The sequence below is a fragment of the Protopterus annectens genome, chromosome 6.part0, assembly GCF_019279795.1.
Source record: "Protopterus annectens isolate FY-2018-M chromosome 6.part0, PAN1.0, whole genome shotgun sequence".
Taxonomy (NCBI): Eukaryota; Metazoa; Chordata; order Ceratodontiformes; family Protopteridae; genus Protopterus; species Protopterus annectens.
The window spans coordinates 613,818,315-613,839,294 of NC_056737.1; the positions used below are offsets into that span (position 1 = coordinate 613,818,315).

Below are 20,980 nucleotides of genomic sequence, written 5' to 3' on the forward strand. Positions count from 1 at the left end.
AAGTAGATCATTGAGAACTGCATCAGAATTTACTCTAAACACTAGTATTTCACACTTCCAAGATGGCTGCACTCTGATCAACAAGTTCATTTCAGGTCTCCAAGTGCAAATTCAGAAAGTTTGGGTAATTACACTGCCTAGATGTCAGCAAAGAAGAAATTTGGAGAACCTGATGAAAAAGCAATCAGAAAAAGGAGAAAAGAAAATGCTGGCTCTGAAGAATCCTGCAGCTGTTCAGCAAAAAGCAGTTCAAGTCTCAGTTTGGGTACAGAAGATGGCTTCCACTAACTTAAGAGGAAAAAATAAATTAAATGTATTCAGTGATGTTTAAAATAAATGAAACTCCGAAACACTATATAAAATCAAATAATAAAGGCGGGAAAAAATAAAAGAAGCTTTAAACAGATATTCAGATAAACTGTTAAAACAGCAAAAAAAAAAAAAAGCAGAGGCTAAAATGAAGAAAAGTCTGGCTGTTTATAAGGCTTCTCAAGGACAGCTGTTTAAAAAGAATAGAAAAATAAGCAACTGGACTGGTGTTCTACAGCAAGATTGTTTTAATAGAAGGGCACATGGTGTGTATGTTCCAAACCTGGCCACGGGAAGGCATCTTACATTAGTAAAGATATAGTTACACTAGCTGAAACAGCTGTTCCTAACAAAATATGGAAGAAAGGAAGATTATTAAAAATTGGAGAAACGATTATTCACCGCACACTAGGCTAAAGAGAAGCAAGTTTATTTCAGAAATCAGGGATTGTCGGCAGATGTGAGATCCAAGCTACTGATCAAGATATCTTCAGAATATTTCTTTCCTGGAAGATGAAATACATTTTTGATGCAGTACAGGTTAAGGAGGATAAAAGAATTATCCAACAATGGGTGAGTCAGCAAGCAAAAGGGGACTTTGCTTCTCTTACTTCTGACAACAAAGACCAGAGAGGCTTTCCCAGTGAAACCTTCTCTATTGTTCCAAAGGAAAATCCTTAAGAGACAGAATAAAAAACACAGGAACTGACTAGGAGAATCAGAAGTACCTTGGACTTGAACCAAAGACTGGTGTTGAGAGATGCAGATAATGAAGATGACCAGCAACTTTGACTTTGTTGAATAAATGGGAGACTATAAAGAATCAATCCCGCTAGATATAATAATAGATGCGTGAAATATGGTTTTGCAAGAAAAAGTGATTCAGAAAGACTGGAATTTTGTTGAGTTTCTTAAACTTGTGGGTGAATTGTTAAGCCTACACCCCTACTTTATGTCATTAATGTTTAGAAGAACACTGAAGGAAATGAAATAACTATAAGTAAAACATGTTTTGTTGTTATTAATATCCGTATAAAACATCATTATGTAAATTGCATGTTATATTGTACAACTGTTTTGCATACAGTGCAGTCTGGGATATTTTAAATGTTAGGAGGGGGGAGTCTTATCGGTGCCTGCTGTACATGTTAAAGTAAGCAACATTTTTTCTTAGTTATAAGTTATCTATGCTTTATACTGCAACAAGATAAGAAAGGGTGGTCAGAAGCAAGTTAAAGTTAATATAATGTTGTGATCTTGGGAAGGGTATGCTTTCCATATAATCATGGAATGTAAACGGCTTTGCAGGTATAAAAAATACAGAGTACTGAATTTTATTAAGAAATTTAGGGTACAAATAGCAATGTTGCATAAGACACATTTGTAATATTAATGTGGTCATTATTATTTATTTACTTATTTTACATTTGTTTACCAGGAAAATCCGATTGGATATATGTCCATTTTCAGTGGAGGCCCGGAGAGAAAAGCTCCAGTAAGCAGATTATAAATACATTAGGAACAATAGAAACATTTATAGATAAATATAATTTGCAGTTTTCAGTAGTGTTACAAACATAGATAAAACATAGTAGATAACATCAGAATCCGTTTCAGACAATAATACATGTAGTTATGGGCTAAGTCCCTTCAAGAATTCATACACTTAGAGTATATGACTGAAATGTTTAGGGAGAGTTTTGAGGGATCTGCGGGTGGTGATTAGTCAGGGTTTAAGCAGGGACATTGACAAAATGCTGTTGGAAGTGTAGTTTAAGGTTTTTTTGAACTGGGTTAAGGAGGATTGGTGAGTAAGTTCAGCAGGCAGCATATTCCAATATTATCTAAAGACAGAATTGCAGGACGGACATTCAGCAGAATATTAGGGCAAAGGAAAAGAGAAGTAATAATTCTGATTGATAAAGGGGCTCAAACAGTTATAGAAGAGTAATAAAAATACAATACTAGAAGATTTGTGGAAGTAAAAGGTTATTGGCAAGGTAGGAGAACTATGCCACCAAAAACTGCTATTATGGAGCTTAAAAAGACTGAAGAGAGATAATCGGCTTTCAGCAGGGAATATTACTTATATGTGGGGATTGGAACTTGATTTGTAAAAATGAGGATGTATCAGGGTGACCTAGAAGTGAAAATATAACAAAAGAGGGTGCAGTTCTGAAGAAATTTATGAAAACATTTGGTGTGGAAGACATGAATTCAGTAGAAAGAACTCAGACAGAATTCATGTTATTCCCCAAGGCAAAATAACTGGGCTAGACTGGACAGAAGTCATATTCACAGGAAGTGCGCTAAACTGGAAACTTCAACACAAATCCAATAACTATTTCAGATAGTGCACCCATAAACACTAAGATAAAAAAAAGCAGGCTAATGAAGTAAAAATGAGACACTGGTGCTTTCTACCTACCTGTGAAAATTATTCAAAAGTAAATACAGAAGACAGACGTTTCTTCAGGCGGAATAGCTTTGGAGTGGGATAAAATGAAAATAGAGTTGAAAATTGGGTAGAAATAACAGAAAAAGATATATGGTTAAGAAGTAATTGGAAATATCTAGAAGGGAAAAGTACAGTTGTGTATACTTACCATAAATGTAGATGTTTGAGTGTATTCACTGTTGCAGTCATTACATTTGGGTTATCTGCTTTACAGTAGCCCTCAGTCGGCCTGATTAACAAAGTCTTGGGTCCTGCGTTGGTTGCTGTGCCATCTTCCATGACGTCAGGTTGTCAGGGGTATAAAACATGCAGCCGACGCCATTACATCAGTTTTTCTTGCCCCTGATGTCAGGTGCCCCCAAATGGGAAGCAATTAAATCTATAAATACAAGGATATACTTCCAACAGAAAAGCAAATACACCAAAAAGCTTTTAGAGCATAGTAAGTGAGAGTAGAGGAGTCTGAGGCAGATGCCATGGAGCCAAGCGTGACACACTGCGCAAGAGTGGGTAGCAGTGTTGGCGAGGCCAGTCTGGTGCAATTAAAATCGTCCTTGGCTTGTCTTGTTTGATCTTTAGTAGTACCTTGGAGAGCAGAGGCAGAGGAGGAAAGGCATAAACAGCTGAAGGATACAGCATCCACTTTCCAAGCTTGTTTGTGGGGAATCCTTGGGCAAAATTTGTCCAGTTGATGGTTCTGGGGGGAGGCAAACAGGTCTATATCTGGACTCCCCCATTTGCTTGTCAACATGTTGAAAATCCTTGGTTCCAGTTTCCATTCCATGAGGTTTCTGCTTAGTCCATCTGCCAGTGTATTTAGTTTTCCTGGCAGGAATTGAGCTTGCAGATTCACTTGGTAGCTCAAGGCTGTGTTCCACAATCCCATGGCTAGTCTGCAGAGGGGGTAAGAATGTGTACCCCCCTGCTTGTTTATGTACCACATGATAGTGGCGTTGTCTGTCTTTACCATTAGTTGTCCTGGAAGAATGTGGTCCTTGAAGGCTGTCAGGGCATTCTGTACAGCTAACATTTCCTTTTGATTTATATGCAGGTGCATTTGATTTGGGTTCCATTTGCCCTGAATGCACTTCCCTGCCAGGTGAGCCCCCCATGCATAGTCTGATGCGTCTGTTGTTAAGATTTGCTTGGCAGTGGGTAATGTGAATGGTAATCCCCTGTTGTGATGCCAGGCCTCTGCTCACCAAAGGAACTCTAGGCGTAGGCAAGGTATAATAGGAATCCTTGCTTCCAGATCCTGTGAATGTTGACACCATAGGCTTTTGAAATACCATTGTAGTTTCACTCATATGCAGCCTTGCATATGGAATTAGAAGAATGCATGAGGCCATGAACCCCAAGGCCTGTAGTATTTGCCTTGCAGATAGCTGGGTTTTGTGGCCACTTGTCTGAAGTAAGTTGTCAAATGTATCCTTTTCTCTGGCGTGAGGAAAGCCATCTGGGAAGTTGTATTCAAGCTTGCTCCCAGGAATATAATTTGTTGACAGGGTACCAAGTGGGATTTCTTTTCATTTATGGTGAACCCCAGACAAGCTAGTACTCTTTGAACAAAGGCCAGATGATTGAAGAGAATATCCTTGCTTTCTGCCTGAATTAGACAATCTTCCAGGTATGGGTATATTTGAATATTTCTTTGCCTGCAAAATGCAATGACTGGAGCTAGGCATATTGTGAATACCCTGGGTGCAGTAGATAAGCCAAAGGGCAGTGCAGAGGACTGATAGTGCATGTAGCCTGCTTTGAATGTAGGTATCTTCTGCAAGACTCCCTGATAGGGATGTGCAGGTATGCTTCTTTTAAGTCGAGTGTTGCCAACCATACATTCTTGCCTAGCACAGGAAGCAGCTGGTGAAGAGTCAGAATTTTGAATTTTGGAATCACCAGAAAGGCGTTTATAATGGAAAGGTCCAGGATAGGATGCCATGTATTGCCTTTTCTAGGTACCACGAAAAGTCTCGAATAGAAACCTCATCCCTTTTCCTCTTCGGGTACCAACTGAATAGCCCCCATGTTTAAGAGAGAGAGTACCTGATTTTGGGCCCCTGCCCACTGATTTGGGGGTTGATCTGGCCACCCGCTTGGTGTTAGTAATGTGTGGAAATGAAATCTGTATCCTTGGGACACTAAATTTAGAACCCATTTGTCCTGGGTAATGAGTTCTAGTTTCTGGCCTGCAGACCAATCTTTCTGCCTAAAGGAGCATTCAGTTGAGAAGTGCTTGGAAGTCTTAAAAGCAAGTCATTGAGACGGTTTTCCATAGGGGGAGTCTTTCTGCCCCCAGGTTTGGGTGCGGAAACCCCCCACTGCCTAGTCTTGTGTGTCCCTTGGGACTGAAACCTGGGGTTTCTGCTGTGTCTGGGTTTGGCTTGAGAAGACCTGGAAGTGTCTGAAAAGGGCCAATTTTTAGAGGGCCAGTGCCTACTAAATCTAGGAGACTGAACTTGTAAGAAATCTTTAACAGTTTGCGTAGATTTAGCTTTATCTTGCATCTTTTTAAGAACTTCCTCAGCCTTGCTGCCAAACAGGCAGTCCTGATTTAAGGGAGCATCCAACAATTTAGATTTAACATGATCTGGCAAAGATTGCTCCTTAAGCCAAGCATGCCTTCTAAGCAAAGACCCAGTAACAGCAGCACTGCAAGAGGCCTCTAATGAATCAAATCCACATTGCAAAGTATGTTTTCCAACCTGTTCAGCAGAATGCATTAAATCCTGTAATTCTTTATTTTTAGCACAGTCAGGCATTAACATAATTTTCTGTTTAAGCAATCCAATAACATGTCATTGATATTTTAACATAAGAAACTGGCAGTTTAAAGCCCTAATGGCCAAGGCTGCAGAAGTGTAAACTTTCTTACCCCATCTATCCAGCACCCTGGAGTCTCTATCAGAGGGGGTAGGATTTTTAGCAGTAGATGCCTTAATGCCCTTGGGTCCCTGTGAAACAGTCTCTGGATCCACAACAGGATTTTTAAAAAGGAACTTGTGAGAATCAGGAACCCTGTAATATCTGTCAGGCTTTCTGGGAGCAGGAGGCAAAGAATCAGGGGCCAAACTAGATTCTGAAAAAGCATCATAGCTAAAGGCCTATGCTGTGGCAGGAGTAAGAATTACTAAGCCTCTTTTTAGAATCAGAAAAGTCCTGGCTTTTCCAGTGGAAATGCTCCCTTAGAGTATATGTAAGGTTTCACCAAAAGAAAAATCATCTGGAGGGGAAGCAGGGGGAATAGAGTCCTCTGCATCAGAATCCTCATAAGTAGATAAGGGCAAATCCAGATCATCAGAAGAATCAGAAAAATCAAAATCCTGTTCAGAAGATTCATAAACAACTTCAGCCCTAGGTCTCTTAGAAGGGGGAGGTTGGCTTCCCCTGATTAGAGTTATAAGATCTTCAGCCATTCTTATAATTTGTTTTTTAGGCATAGAGGCCTGAGCATGTGGCCTGGGCATCGGTTTCTTAGGCATGGTTCGAGATTTTGGCCTAAATGAGGAAGGAGGCATCGGTTTAATATGCAAGTCCATAGGCCTGAATACACCCTCAGAAGCCAGTGGCTGCACAGCGGCTCTGGACCCATCCAAGGTTGAGACATCCGCAGGTTCCACAGTTGAAACATCTCGCAGCATACCGGCCTCCGAATGGGTCTTAGTAGAGGCCTGCGAGTCAGAAGTAGTGGGTACCAGGGGCTGCAAAAGTGCCTCACCGAGTACCGGCAAACTGGCTTAGAAGCATCGTCGGCAGCTTTGGACCTCAGCGGCCTGTCTCTGTCTTTATTTTTGCATTTTTTCGGAATCCCAGTAGTCGGAAGGCTAACCGACGACATTTCTGGATAATTAAACCAAGAACCGAAATATTTAGAAGCGAAAATATACAGACAACGGATAGTGCACTGTTTAAATAAAGCATAAAACCAACAGCAAGGCACATTGTGGTCAGTGCCTACAAATTTAAATCTTTGTGAGGTATTTGCTTTCCACAAGTAATGCAATTATTAACTTTTACTGACATTGGTAAGGAGCAAGAAAAAGTTTCCCCAATGGGGTACTTAGCTTTAGTTGAAGACTTTGATTCTGAAACTTGAAAACAAAAATTTCAGGAGTTGGCCAACCGGCACTTGCGAACTGCTTCTGCTTCGGGCACCGCAAGGCAAGAAAGACTGATGTAATGTAATGGTGTTGACTGCAAGTTTCATACTCCTGACGTTATGGAAGAAGGGACAGCAACCAACGCAGGACCCAAGACTTTGTTAATCAGGCCGACTGGGGGCTACTGCAAAGCAGAAAACCCAAATGTAATGACTGCAACAGTGAAACACAAAGAACATCAAAGATTAAAGTAGTGCAGAATAATAGAAAACTCACAGAAGAAGAGCAACTACAGAATGCTTGAGAGAAAATAAGGGTGCATGTGGATAATATGCACGAGTTTAGAATGATTGCTTTTAAGCAACTATTTTTTGATAATTCCAGAGCACAAAAGTTTTACCACAATGACTTGGACAACAAAAAGTGAAAAGGGCTGTCACTAAACTTAGGAAACAACATGACAAGAAAAATAACCACAGATCCTATAGTAGAGGTATTTCAGAATTTTTTGACAACTTGTATAAAGCAGAGGAATGTGGAATTTAAGAAAGAGGGCAAATGGAAATATTTATGGAAGACATCATTATGCCAAGATTAGAGGAATATGAACCTCAATACTAATTGTTAAGATAAGATGAGATAAGATATAAACAGTAGTTCAATCAATCTGCAGGGAAGTCTCCAGGAACAGATTGTATTACTGTAGAAGTTAGTAGGGAAGAAAGTGATAAAGATCTGGAAGATTTGGTTTAACACTATTTTAAAAGCAGAGAAAGCCCCAGCATGTTGTAAGAAAGCTGTGATGGCTGTATTGCCCAAAGAGGATAAAGAGCCTATTCATACACAGCTTCATATAGACCCCACTTCAATTTTAAATTATGATTATAAAGTGTTTATATCTACATTATGTAAAATAATGGCAAAAGTGTTGCCAAAATTGATAGATATGGAGCAATGTAGTTCAGTTGAGGGGAGGCCAAAATCTGACAATATTAATAGAACAATGATAGCCAGAGGGAAGCAGAATGTGAGAAAACACTGCTGCTTTTGGTGGGCCTTGATGCAGAGAAAGCATATAACAGATTTAGCTGGGATTTTATGAGTAACACAACAGAAGCAGTTACATTCTCTGATGCAATAATAAGGCTAATTAGGAGGAAATATGAAGGATCAGAAACAAAAGTTAAAATGGGAGGATCCTGTCCAGTACATCGTGATTGAACAGGCAAACAAGGCAGCCGTGTCCTCTTTCCCTTTTATTTGCTTTGCATGTAGAACCATTAGCAATGAAAATAAGGAAGCAGAAATTCAAGGACATAAGTGGTAAGGTAATCAATAAACGATGGCTTAATTTGCAGATGATATTATTTTGCACTTGAAAAATACAGAAAAGGACATCTCCGTGTTTTGAGATAGTTTCAAGTCTTTTAGGGATATAAAATTAAGATAAAAGAAAGGCTACAGTTGTAAATTATGTAGCCACATAAGATTTTGTTCAGCAATGCCCATATTTATGGGGACATGTCGCCTCACAGCAAGAGGTTCTCCGGTTCGGTCCTCGGCTGGAATGCCTTCTGTGCGGAGTCTGCATGTCCTCCCTGTGATCGCTTGGGCTTCCTCCGGGTGCTCCGGCTTCCTCCCACATCCCAACAACATGCTGTAGGTGGATTGGACACTCTAAATTGGCCTTAGGTGTAAGTGTGTGCCTTCTGTGGAAGGTTGGGCACCAGGCTGGCAACTCGACACTGTAAAACTCCACTGCCAATCATGAATGGACAGGTGATCCGCTGTGGTGACCCCTAACCGGGAAAAGCTGAAAGAAGAAGAAGAAGGTAAGATTAAGTTTTTAGGAATATGGATTAAAAAGGCTTCTGTTATGGCAGCTAAGGATATCTGGGAAGACACAAAACAAAAGGTTCATTACACTTAACTAGGATTGCTTGTTTGCGTGTTTCAATAAAGGATATTCCATTTTTAACTCAGCTGTGGACTATCTACTATTTTCTTTTCAATTATTTTATACCATGTATTTTATTAAGTGAAAAAAGTGCATAACATAATTTAGGAAGTGAACATCCCACCCTCCACACTGCAGAGTTTCTTCTTGTTTTTTTTTTTTTAACTATCTTCCCTACCATGGATTGATATCAGTGTACAAGCAAAGAGAAAGGGATAGGAGAGTCCTAAGTGAAAGACGTGCTCTGGTAGAAGTTTTAACCAAATTTGGAACAGAAGCTTCTGTTAAAAAAGGGATAATTACTAGGGGATATAAAATACTCCAAAATCACTATCAATCATGGAGGAAAAAAAAGTTTTGGAAGAAGGACTGGAAAAGTAGTTTACAAGAGAACAAAAGCAATGAAAGGACTTGTGTTTCCAGAGAATGCAACAATGTCCAGAAGGTTTACGATTTTTGTTTGAAAGTGTTTGTATAGGTACAATTATACTCAGAGTAGATTTCAAATAATTTTTCCTCATATAGACAGCCAAAGAGGTAAATGGGAACATGGTTTTTGGGAGTGTATAATTAGTTGGCAGACTTTTAAAATTCTCTACAGAGTACTCTGCATAAAATATTGGGGAAGTGAATGGCTGCAATTAAGGAAATACTTTTTTTGGAGCTGAGACACAGGATCTACATTGCCTAGATATTATAAAGGCCTAAATAAGTTTAATTCTACTGGCTGACAAAAAAGTGATGACTAGAAAATGTTAATCAAACTCTAAACCAATTGCATTTGAAAGATTGAAAATTGCAAAAGAGATAAAACAACTGGAAGTGTGATCTTTAGAAAAGGGAATGTGCAAATTACATAGAAAAAATGAAATCAGGGGGATACATTCAGAATATTCATCAGGAGGAGGAGTGATGTATAAATGAAGGCAGGATTTCAGCACAAATCAAATTATTACATTATAATCTTTTCTGATATTAAATGATTTCATCACTACCTAATTTTTTCAATCTTGTTTGCTTTTCAATCTTGTTTGCTTTCTCTAAAAAATATATATTTGTATTACCAAAGTTGGTAAAGAAGCCTTGTCATTTTATTAATTTCACAATCCAAGTATGCTAACAATGCAACACCTTTATCACACTTTACTACTCACTACTGGACTAAGCTGCAAACCTCACAGTGTTGCAGAAAATATGGTCAATAATTTTGTTTCTTTATCAGCGAGAAAAGTAAGCCCACCCCCTAAATATTATTCTCGTATTATTTCCTTCCTTCCAAAGTCAGTGCCCAACACAGCAATATGATTTTCGAATAACACTCCCCTAATATTTTATGTCCCCAATGCTTAGATTTTTCTTTATTTAAATATAGTATGTTCTACTTGATTACCTAACCTTAGAGTGTCTACCATTTATTGTTTATTTTTTAACAAATAATTCTAAATCATCTAAATAAGATAAGTAAATAAACCCAAGTAAGAACTCACATTTTACACAGTCTAACTTCTTGCATCATTGTACATTACAGCATTTATAAAAGAATAAAGCTTTAATGCACTGGGGACTTCCAAGATGGCTGCACAATGATCAACAGGTTAATTTCAGCTCTCCAGTGTAAGTAAAGAAACTGAAAGAAAAGAGCCAGAAGCCCTGCCATTTTTAATAAATTCAGTAACGGGCTATTAAGTAGATTGCCCAGATCCCTGCAAAGAAAAAGCTTAGAGAACCTAAAAGGAAAATTAACTGGTAAAGGTAGAGAGAAAACAATGACTGAAAAGACTCCTGCAGCTGTTCAGCAAAAAACCAATTCAATCTCCTGCTTTGGTGCAAGACATGTAGTAATCTAGAGGAAAAAAATCTAAATGTGCCCTGAGCTGATTAAAATAAAAGAAACAGTAAAGGACTATATCAACTTAAATAACAAAAGGCTGTAAAAAAATGGAAGAAGCTTTAAACAGCTAGTCTGATGAACTGAGAAAACTTCAAAAATCAGACGCCAAATTAAGAAAAGGCTGGCTGAGTATGAGACTACTCAAAAAGTGCAGTTTCAAAAAAATAGTAGAGTTGAAGAACAGAGCACGCAGGGAAAACCTGAGATTTCTGCAGTACCAGAGAAACTGGAAAGAACAGACTATTAATTTTATGAAAGCACTGGGAGGGTGGCCTTATGGTTAAGGTGTTTTGCCTTAACACACACAAGGCAGGTTTGGGAGTCTCCTCAGGATAATTGGCTAGGCTTAAAATGGTTCGCAAGGGCAGTTAGCCTAGTACTAATCTATGAATCTATGAATCTAACTGGTATTCCACAGCAGGGTCTGTTAATTGAATGGGCACATTCTGTATATGCTCCAAACCTGGTCATGAGAATGCAGCAAAGACCTGTATTAGTAAAGATGCAATCATACCAGCAGAAAGACTTGATCATAGTATTTCCATTAACTTTGGCAGAAGGACAAAGTATTAAAAACTGGAGACAGTGGAGTGCGTATGGAAAATGATTATTCATTATTCAATGTACACCAGGCAAAATAGAAGCAGATTTATCCCAGCAATAAGAGAATGTAGAAAGGTCTTCAGAATGTCAAGAGGCAGGTATGAGATTCAAGATGCTAACTCCAGTGGTTTCAGGATATTTTTTCCTGGATGATCATGTCATTTTTCTGCTGCAGAACAGGCTATGGAGGAAATAAAAATGTTTGTCAAACAGAAAATGAATCATTCAACAGAAGGGGACTCTGATTCTCATTCCTCTGACAATACAGCTCATAGAGGCTTTGCCAGTGAAACCTTTTCCAATGTTCCAAAGGAAAATGCTTGAGAGACAGAAAAAGCACAGGAGTTGACTAGAAGAATTGGAAATTCCTTAGATTTGAACCAAAACAGGAAGACGGCCACCAACACTGAAATTAGTGAATAAATGTGTGATTATAAAGCATCAATCGTATTTGTGAATTTAAGTGGAAAGACTGGGCTTTTTTGACTTTGTTAAATCTGTGGGGGGACTGAAAAGCATGTGCCCCACTTCATGTCATTAATGTTTTGAAAAAGTGGAAAGACTGGGCTTTTTTTGACTTTGTTAAATCTGTGGGGGGACTGAAAAGCATATGCCCCACTTCATGTCATTAATGTTTGGAAGGGAACTAAGGGAAAAGGAAGAGGAAAGAAAAAGGTAACTACAAGTAAAACAATTACTGTTCTTAACAGTATATGTATAAAACATGTCATGATATAAATTGCATGTAACATGGTTAAGCATGTTCTGTTACTGCTGTTTGTGCTAAAGATACTAAAGTAAATGGGTGCATTTTTTGGATTTTAGAAGTTTGGCCATTACAATGTAAAAAGAGAAGAAAGACTGGAGAAAAGCATGTTTAAGTTAACAGGCTGTCATCTTGGGTTGTTCGGGTGTGGGGTATAAAAGTGCATTGACCAATATATATGTAGAGTTGATATGTTTTCTCTTACATTTGCAAATGTAAATGCCTGGATTAAGGCCCTTGGCTTAATCTAATAACATGTTTTTAGTGTAAGCAAGTAAATAACAGAACAGTGAATGCAATTAAGAGTCTTCCTTTAGCAAATAAATGTTCAGTGTGAGATGAAAAGTCTGCAGCTGAGGGTTGATATACATTTTGTTTTTATGTTTCCATGGAGACAAGCTGACTAGTGGGACAAGCCACAGCACTTTTTTAAGTCTAAAAGTTGATGTTTTCTTAAAGCATACAGTTTTTCACATCGAGGTGGGGACTTAAGATAAGACAAGGACAGGTAGCAATTACTGTAAATAGGAACACAGGCTGTAAAATGCGTCTTAGCATGGATAACCTTAATTTTAGGTTAGGTAATGCCTGTGAGCACAACTGCCAATTTTGGGCAATTGCTCCTATCAAAAGGGTCAAACGTCTTTATTTGAAGATGTACTTAGTTTTCTGTGCTTTCTTTAAGTTTATAAGTTATGTGGGTATTCTAGGGTGTGCATGTTTTTTTTTCTTGTTTGACAGTTTTTATTTAAACAAAAAGTCTTGTAAAATGTGACATAGGTTCAAATGGAGATGACAAGAAACAAACGTATAAAAGATCAACCTGCCAAACATTAGTGGGTACCTAAAAAACAAAAAATGGAAACAAACATTTAAAAATACTGTCATATACAATAGGTGGGAATAATAACGTCTTATCATAACAGCGATACTTTCCGTATTATTTTGGAACATGAATCGCCCAACAGGTATAGATAAAAAGGAAAGAGTACTGAATTATATATATTCAGAAATGCAAAGTGAAAATAGTAATGCTACAGGAGTCACTTTTGAAAAGAAATGAGTATGTGAATTTCAGAAAGAAAGGATTTCAGGATGGATGTGTAGCAGAGTATCAGAAATAAAGGAAAAGTAGAGCACTTGCATTAACTGCAAAAGGAGCTCTGAAATTGACTGAAGAGGAAAAAAGATAATGATGTTAGATTTGTGGTAGTAAGGGGCTACTAGCAAGCCGATAGAAGAGGAAGAAATTATAATATTAGACTTGTGATAGTAAGGGGCTTCTGGAAAGAGGGGAGGATTACGTTGATATGTATTTATATTTCACCTAAAACTGCTATTATGGAGTTTAAGAAAATTTTGGAAGAATAATCATCTTTCAATGGGGAATATTAGTTACAGGTGGGAACTGGATTTGAATTATAGCAGTGAGGCTGTATCTAGAGGACCTAGAAAGGAAAATATAACAAAAGACGGTTGATTTCTGAAGAAATTTAAAAAAATATTTTGTATGGAAGACATGCATTCAGTAGTATGAACTCTGTGAGAATGTACATATTATTCCCCAAAGTACACTATCTCGGCCAAACTAGACAGATACATCTCACACAAACATGTGCATTTAATTGAAAGCTTCGACACACATCCATTAACTATTTCAGATCATGTGCCAATAATGACAAAGGTAAAAATGCAGGATAATGAAATAAAACTGAGACAGTGGCACTTTCTCATCCATCTGTTAAAAAGAAAAAATTTAAAGCATGGGTAGTGGAAATTATTTTAGAGATATTAGGGAAGACAGACATTTATTCACAAGTTACAGCCAGTGAGTGGGATAAAATGAAATTGGATTTTAAAACCAAGGTTGAAATAAAAGAAAAAGAAATATGGTGACAAAGTAAAAATTATTTCGGGAGCTGACAAAGGTGCAAGTATTGCAGAATAAGGGGAATCTCACAGAACAAGAAGAGATGCAACTGGAGGGTGCTACAGAGAAAATATGGGAGTATCTGAGTAATATGCATGAGTTTAGAATGGCTGCTGTTAAGCAATTGTTTTTGATAATAACTAAAGAACAGAAAACCTTTTAGTGTAACGACTTAGGCAACTAAAAGTAGAAAGGGTTGTTGCCAATCTTAGTGAGCCTATAACAAGAAAAGTAACCAGAGATCCTGTAGTGGTATTAGAGGTATTTTGGACATTTTAGGAAAGTTTGTACAAAGCAGAGAAATATGGAAATCAGGAAAGAGCACAAAAGGAAATATTTATGGAAGACTTAAATATGCCAAAGTTAGAGGTAAATGAGTCTCAACAGTTAAGACAGGAGGAAATGAGATGGGAATAGATGGTATTCCTGTGGATGTTTGGAAGCTAGGAGATAAGAAAGCAATAAAGATCTAGAAGGTTTTGTTTAACAGCATATTAAAATGAGGGAAAACACTAACATCCTGGAAGAAAGCTGTGGTGGCTGTAACACTTAAAGATGGTAAAGACCCATCAGACCGCTTCATATAGACCCATTTCAATTTTAAAGCATGATTATAAAGTGTTTATGTTTATAATTGCTAAAAAATGTAAAAACTGACAGACATGGATCAATGTGGTTTTAAGGAGGGGAGGTAAACATTTGTCAACATTAAGAGAACAATAATGATCTGGAGAGAAGCAGTGTGTAAGAAAATACCACTGTTGCTGGTAGGTCTTGATGTAGAGAAAGTTTTTTGACAGAGTAAGCTGATATGTTATGAGTAGGGCAATAGAAGTATTTGCATTCCTTGATAAAACAATAAGGTTAATTAGGAGGGTATATGAGGGACTGGTGACAAAAAATAGTATGGACAGATTTCTATCTGACAATTTCTAAACAGAGGAACCAGGCATGGGTGTCCTCTTTCTCTTTTGTTATTTACTGTATATTTGGATTCACTGGCAAAGAAATTAAAGAACACAGAAATTCAAGAATATAATTGCTCTGGTAATCATGAAAATTTGGCTTTATTTGCGTCCGATATTATTTTGAACCTGATAATACCAGAAAATGGCAACTCAGTGTTGTGAAACATCTTGATATAGTTTTAGATCTTTTCAGTATATAAAATTAATGAAGATAAAACAAAGGCTATAGCTGTAAACTATGTACATACACATGAACTGGCTCAGCAATACCCATATTTATGGGGGCACGATAAAATGAACTATTTAGGAATATGGATTAAAAAAGCTTTTGTTATGGCAGCTAAGGACAAGTGAGAGGAGGCTAAAAAGATAATACAAAACTGAGAAAGTGGAAGCTCTTGTTTATGGATATGGATAGTAAGATATAAGCAGTAAAAATGTTTTATTCCATTTACTTTTATATACAGGTCAGGCATATCTGTATCAAACAGAGGAGAAGTTGTAAACAATAATTAATAAAGAGTTGAAGGAATTGGAAGTGGGCAAGGGTCACATGGAATAAGTTGATCCTTCCAACAGAACAAGGTGGCTTAGGATTACTTGACTTGAAGGGATATTTTACAGCTACAATGTTAAGGCTCATATATGTAACATGACCAGAAAGCTACAAGTCTAAGGGGAAAGGGATGATGATGAAATAGATGGGGTGGGGTGTCAAGAAATAATGTGAGACTCAAATTTTGTATGCATTTCTTTAAGGAGAATAACAGCTATACAGAATATTATATTCAAAAAATAGCAGAAAGTATTCTAAGAACTAAGGCAACACGAGAATTGAAAAAGGAGATTTTTGACAATAGGGATGAGTACAATTAGGGGTCCAGAGAACAGGTAAGAGGGGGTTTAAATTTATTGGCGAAAACTGTCCATGGTAATGGGAGCAAATAATTAGAGAAGGAAAGGTAAACAGAATGGGAAGGGTTCAAGAACACATTTGGACTGCAGGCTACACACTGCCTTCCCAATCATGGATTGATATCAGAGTATAGGCACAGAGAAAGGGATGGGGGAATCCTAAGTGATGAAGAAACAAAGATGGCCAGCAAGATTAGCAGCTGAATATGCAGCCAAAGACCAGATAGTGAATAATCAGACTTTTTATTGTAAATAAAACAGACCGGTTTCGGCAATAAAACGCCTTCTTCAGTGTTGAGCAAATAACATAATAAGAATGCAAATTTATACAAAATATTGGCCAATAGGCACAAGAATGTGCTGTTAGACCTCATGAATAATGTATGATATATTCTGTTCAAGCAAACACAAAACTAGGAACATGGTAAAATTGTATAAGATGCCCTAAATCAATATTTCCAAACATCACAAAAAAAACAATAGTATACTATGGAGCCGTAAAGCTATAAATGTACATAGTAAATATGTAACTCCATAGTCATAATTGTGCTAAATATTTGAAAAAATAAAGAAAGAAAAACCCATGTGGGGCATATTTCAAAACTAGACATAAAAATAATAATGATTCTGATTGCTTTAACAATGTATATATAAACATATATGTGAATATATATCTATATCTAAAAAAACATTCAGAAAGTGTTAGGCCTATTACTCTTAATAGATTAAATGAAATTCAGTGCCTCCTAATGCATAGGCTAACAGTTATCACTGATCATTGGGACAAGGTCGGAGCGTGATGCTCAAAATAATTGTCCAGTATCTCTCTTAGTAATGCATGATACATTGCAAAAATACAAATAAATAATTCAAAAATTATTATACCTGATATAGTTGTTGAACAAGATAGAAATCAATACAGCCTTTTCATGGCAAATGTTAGAGATGATCATTGAGACCAGGTGAAAAAAGTGCACCCAAAGTTATTATCCAGTACTTCTCTTTATGATTAAGAATACCATGCCACTCTTGTGGGTTGCTACGATCACCCACTATACGGTCAATAATCATGAATATGAACTGTGCTTGTAGATGTTTTGATGCATGTCGATATAAAGCATTGGTCTCCCTTTTATTTTTCATGTCACTGCGATGTTCATTTATTCGTGACCTGAGTGGCCGGGAAGTCTGTCCCACATAAAATGCCCCACAATGGCATGATGCCAGGTACACAACCCAATCACTGCTACAGTTTCCAAAAATTTTGCAGTCAAAGACCTTACTGGTATCACGACTCAAAAAGTTCTGGGACTTGGTGATCTGTTTACAAGACCCACAGTGACCACATGAGTGTGTACCCAATAATTCATGTCCCATTATTGTGGGTTGTTTGTGAATTGCTCCACCACTACCAATATGTTTGTAATGGGAGAGATGGGACCCCAATGTTTTGCCTTTTCTATACGAAAATTGACATTCCTCACCCAAAAAATGTCTAAGTTGTTCATTGGCTGTTAGTATATTCCAGTGTCTATTGATAATATCCCTAATAACGTAATAATTCCTACTATATGTAGTGATGAATCTAATAGTTGTTGGTCTGGAATCACCAGAAGGGATCTTGTAATCTAGCAAATTGTTCCTATTAATCCGGGAGGATCGTGTCCATGCAGTATTAATATCTGAGAGTTTGTATCCCCTACTAGCAAATCTGCAACCTAAATCAAGACTAGTGATGTCATAGTCTGACTGGGTGGAACTAAGGCGTTTCATGCGCATAAATTGTGAAACCGGGATGTTTCTGATAGTATGACATGGATGCATGCTGGATGCGTGTAGTAAGGTATTATATTGGGGGTACTTGCGAAACACTCTGGTGGCCAAAGTATGATCATGATTCCTGGAGATCGTAACATCCAAAAAGTTGATAACCTGCATATCATAAGTGATAGAAAATTCGATTCCCCAGATGTTGCCATTGAGATAATCCACAAATTCATGCAAATAACCCACATCCGCACGCCATACCATCCAACAGTCATCCAGGTATCTACGCCAGATGTCCATTTCGACCAGGTATATATTATGAGACGTATCATAAATCATGCACTCTTCAAAAAATGCCATGAACAGGTCAGCATAAATGGGAGCAAAAGATGCTCCCATAGCTGTACCCTGTAGTTGCCAATAGCATTGTCCTTGAAAATAAAAAACATTCTTGTTGAGTACATGTTCTGACATACATATCAATAACGTATTAAATCCTGGTGAGTATAAACCTGCCCTGTCCAACCAATATTTAAGGGCTTGTAATCCAGCCCAATGCGGTATACTCGTGTACAGGGCTTTTACATCCAGTGAGCACATGAGCCACCCTGGCTCCAATTGTGTATCCTCGATGATTTTCAGGAACTGTGTGGTATCTTGAAGCCTTGCCCTCACCAAACCCAAAAGAGGTTTAAGATATTGCGTCAAGAAGGTGGACAAGGGTTCAGTCAAAGACCCAATACCCGAAACTATCGGTCTTCCTGGAGGTTTGGTTAGTGATTTGTGAATCTTAGGTAATAGGTTCATGATCTGTTTACGAGGCTCTTTAACCAAAAGTTGTATAACACATTTTTTGCTGATGATGCCCTCCTCACACGCTAAATTCAAAAAGGAGCCAATTTCATGCTTAAAGTTCGGGGTTGGGTCTATGGCCATATTCATGTAACATGCTGTGTCTGATAGTTGGGATAAACCCTCTTGAAGGTAATCACTCATATTTTGTACTACCACAGCCCCACCCTTGTCTGCTGGTAATACAACTATATCCTTGTTGTTACGTAACTGTTGGAGTGCAATGCTCTCCTGTTGTGATAGGTTGTGTTTCAACATAGTATGTCCATAATTTTGAAAATGTAGATCCCTAAACACTGACTGCATAAAAATTGACACATGCTTGTTCATGGGGGGCTGGAACTCAGATTTGCCCAATCTGAATTCATTCGATCTTTGAGATGTGTCATCTGCAAAAAATAACTTAAGGTTAAGGCTACGACAAAAGTTAATAACATCTGTAACTATGTGATATTCATTAGAGAAGAAACCAGGTATAAAACTGAGCCCTTTATTCAAAAGAGTATATTGATCACCAGACAATTGTACATTAGATAAGTTTAAAACATTTCGGTTTAATTGTTCATCTTGGCTTATGTCAGAAAGTTCTGGATCAAACCATCCAGGGAATGCTCTAATGGGTCTTTTCTTGTGTTTCCTACCCCCTCTATGTTTGGAGCCATTTCTAAAGGGATATTTCTGTTCGATTTCTTTTTGTTTGGTGATCCCCTGAACTGTCATAATCCGTGAGAGAGGAATCCTCTCCTGAAGTGCTATTGTTGAACCCATCCCTATTCTTGAGAATAGATCTGGGTCTTTTCTTAGGGCGACCGGAGGCAGGCCCCTGACCAGTATCTGCAAATCTGACAGAAAGATTAAACTCAAAGGGTCGTCCCCTTTGATAATCAGAATAATCTCTGTGAAATTTTTTAATCTTTCTTTCCTTGATAATTTTTTCGTGGTTTGTCAATTCTTTGGATAACTTCTTAATGTTATCCTGAAATTTAGGTAGGGACTCAAATTTTTTACAATTACAACACAGTGTTTTAACCTCCGCAATATTCACATCCACCATTCTCTCATAATATTGTAAGAGGACATTCACAAATAACATGGACCCAATTTGTAAGGCCTCCTTCCAATCACTATTTAGTTTGTCATCCGGTCTTCCTACCAATGGTTGGAGCCTTATTCTCAAGCCCCTTGGAGCAATATTCTTGTTGGAGTATGCTCTAAATAGTTTCAAATGCCATATGTTGGATCTCAAAGTTTTGAGTCCTTTAGTAAGAGAATGGAAGGACATATCACAGTCAGGTGAGATACGTTGATCCGTGTTACTTGAATTACTGCCTGGTGAGGTATTGATCCCAAACACTTCAATATCCTCCCGATCGGCACATAATCCAGATAATATGCTTTCTAGGTCCATGCTGTGGATGTGCAATATAAACCAAAGAGAAAATAATATCAGAGAATGGCAATGGTTGGCAAACCCAGAAATTTTTTTTTTTATATATTTACTATAATATTGGCAGAAACTGGTAAGAGGCTCCCCAGCCGCCCCAACAAAGTACCCAATCTGGTACACCGTCCTTAAAACCAGGAAGGTTGATGTGGGAAGAAGGTTCAACAATATGCCAATATTCCTAGGGAGGTAAATAATATTACTGCCTTACCAGAGGAATACTGCCAGATACATATCCAACACATATATAGCTGGATGAGAGAAAGCAAGAAAATATATACACAATGTTCAGGATACTGATGTCAAGGTAACGAGTTGATTTTTTACTTTTTCGGGACATTTCTCTGCAATTCATATGTGTGTTTGTGATGGGAATACAACAGGCGTTTACCACACGTGCGAGACGCGACATCTTGGGTTTGGACTAGATGTCAGATTATCCGGATTCTTACCTGATGGATTGAGTGACATTTCGATTTGGAATAGGACTTTTTCTTTTTGGGACTAATTTTTATTTTTATGTTTACATTCCCTATATGTTATACATTTATATTGTGTTTTTGTATAGGGCTTTTCCGCACAGTGTACATTTATAGCTTTACGGCTCCATAGTATACTATTGTTTTTTTTGTGATGTTTGGAAATATTGATTTAGGGCATCTTATACAATTTTACAATGTTCCTAGTTTTGTGTTTGCTTGAACAGAATATATCATACATTATTCATGAGGTCTAACAGCACATTCTTGTGCCTATTGGCCAATATTTTGTATAAATTTGCATTCTTATTATGTTATTTGTTCAACACTGAAGAAGGCGTTTTATTGCCGAAACCGGTCTGTTTTATTTACAATAAAAAGTCTGATTATTCACTATCTGGTCTTTGGCTGCATATTCAACTGCTAATCTTGCTGGCCATCTTTGTTTCTTCATAGTTTGGTTTGGGCCGTGCATCCCCCACGTGCATAGTTATTGGTTTGGACGGAATCCTAAGTGAAACATCTGCTCTGGCAGAGTTTC

The 20,980-nt window shown here is 37.7% G+C and overlaps 1 protein-coding gene across 1 annotated transcript in view; it reads right to left on the reverse strand.

The window, feature by feature from the left end:
• The window catches only part of NEMF (nuclear export mediator factor), a 1,922,187-nt gene that overhangs the window by 278,214 nt on the left and 1,622,993 nt on the right, over positions 1–20,980 (reverse strand). The window lies entirely within an intron of this gene.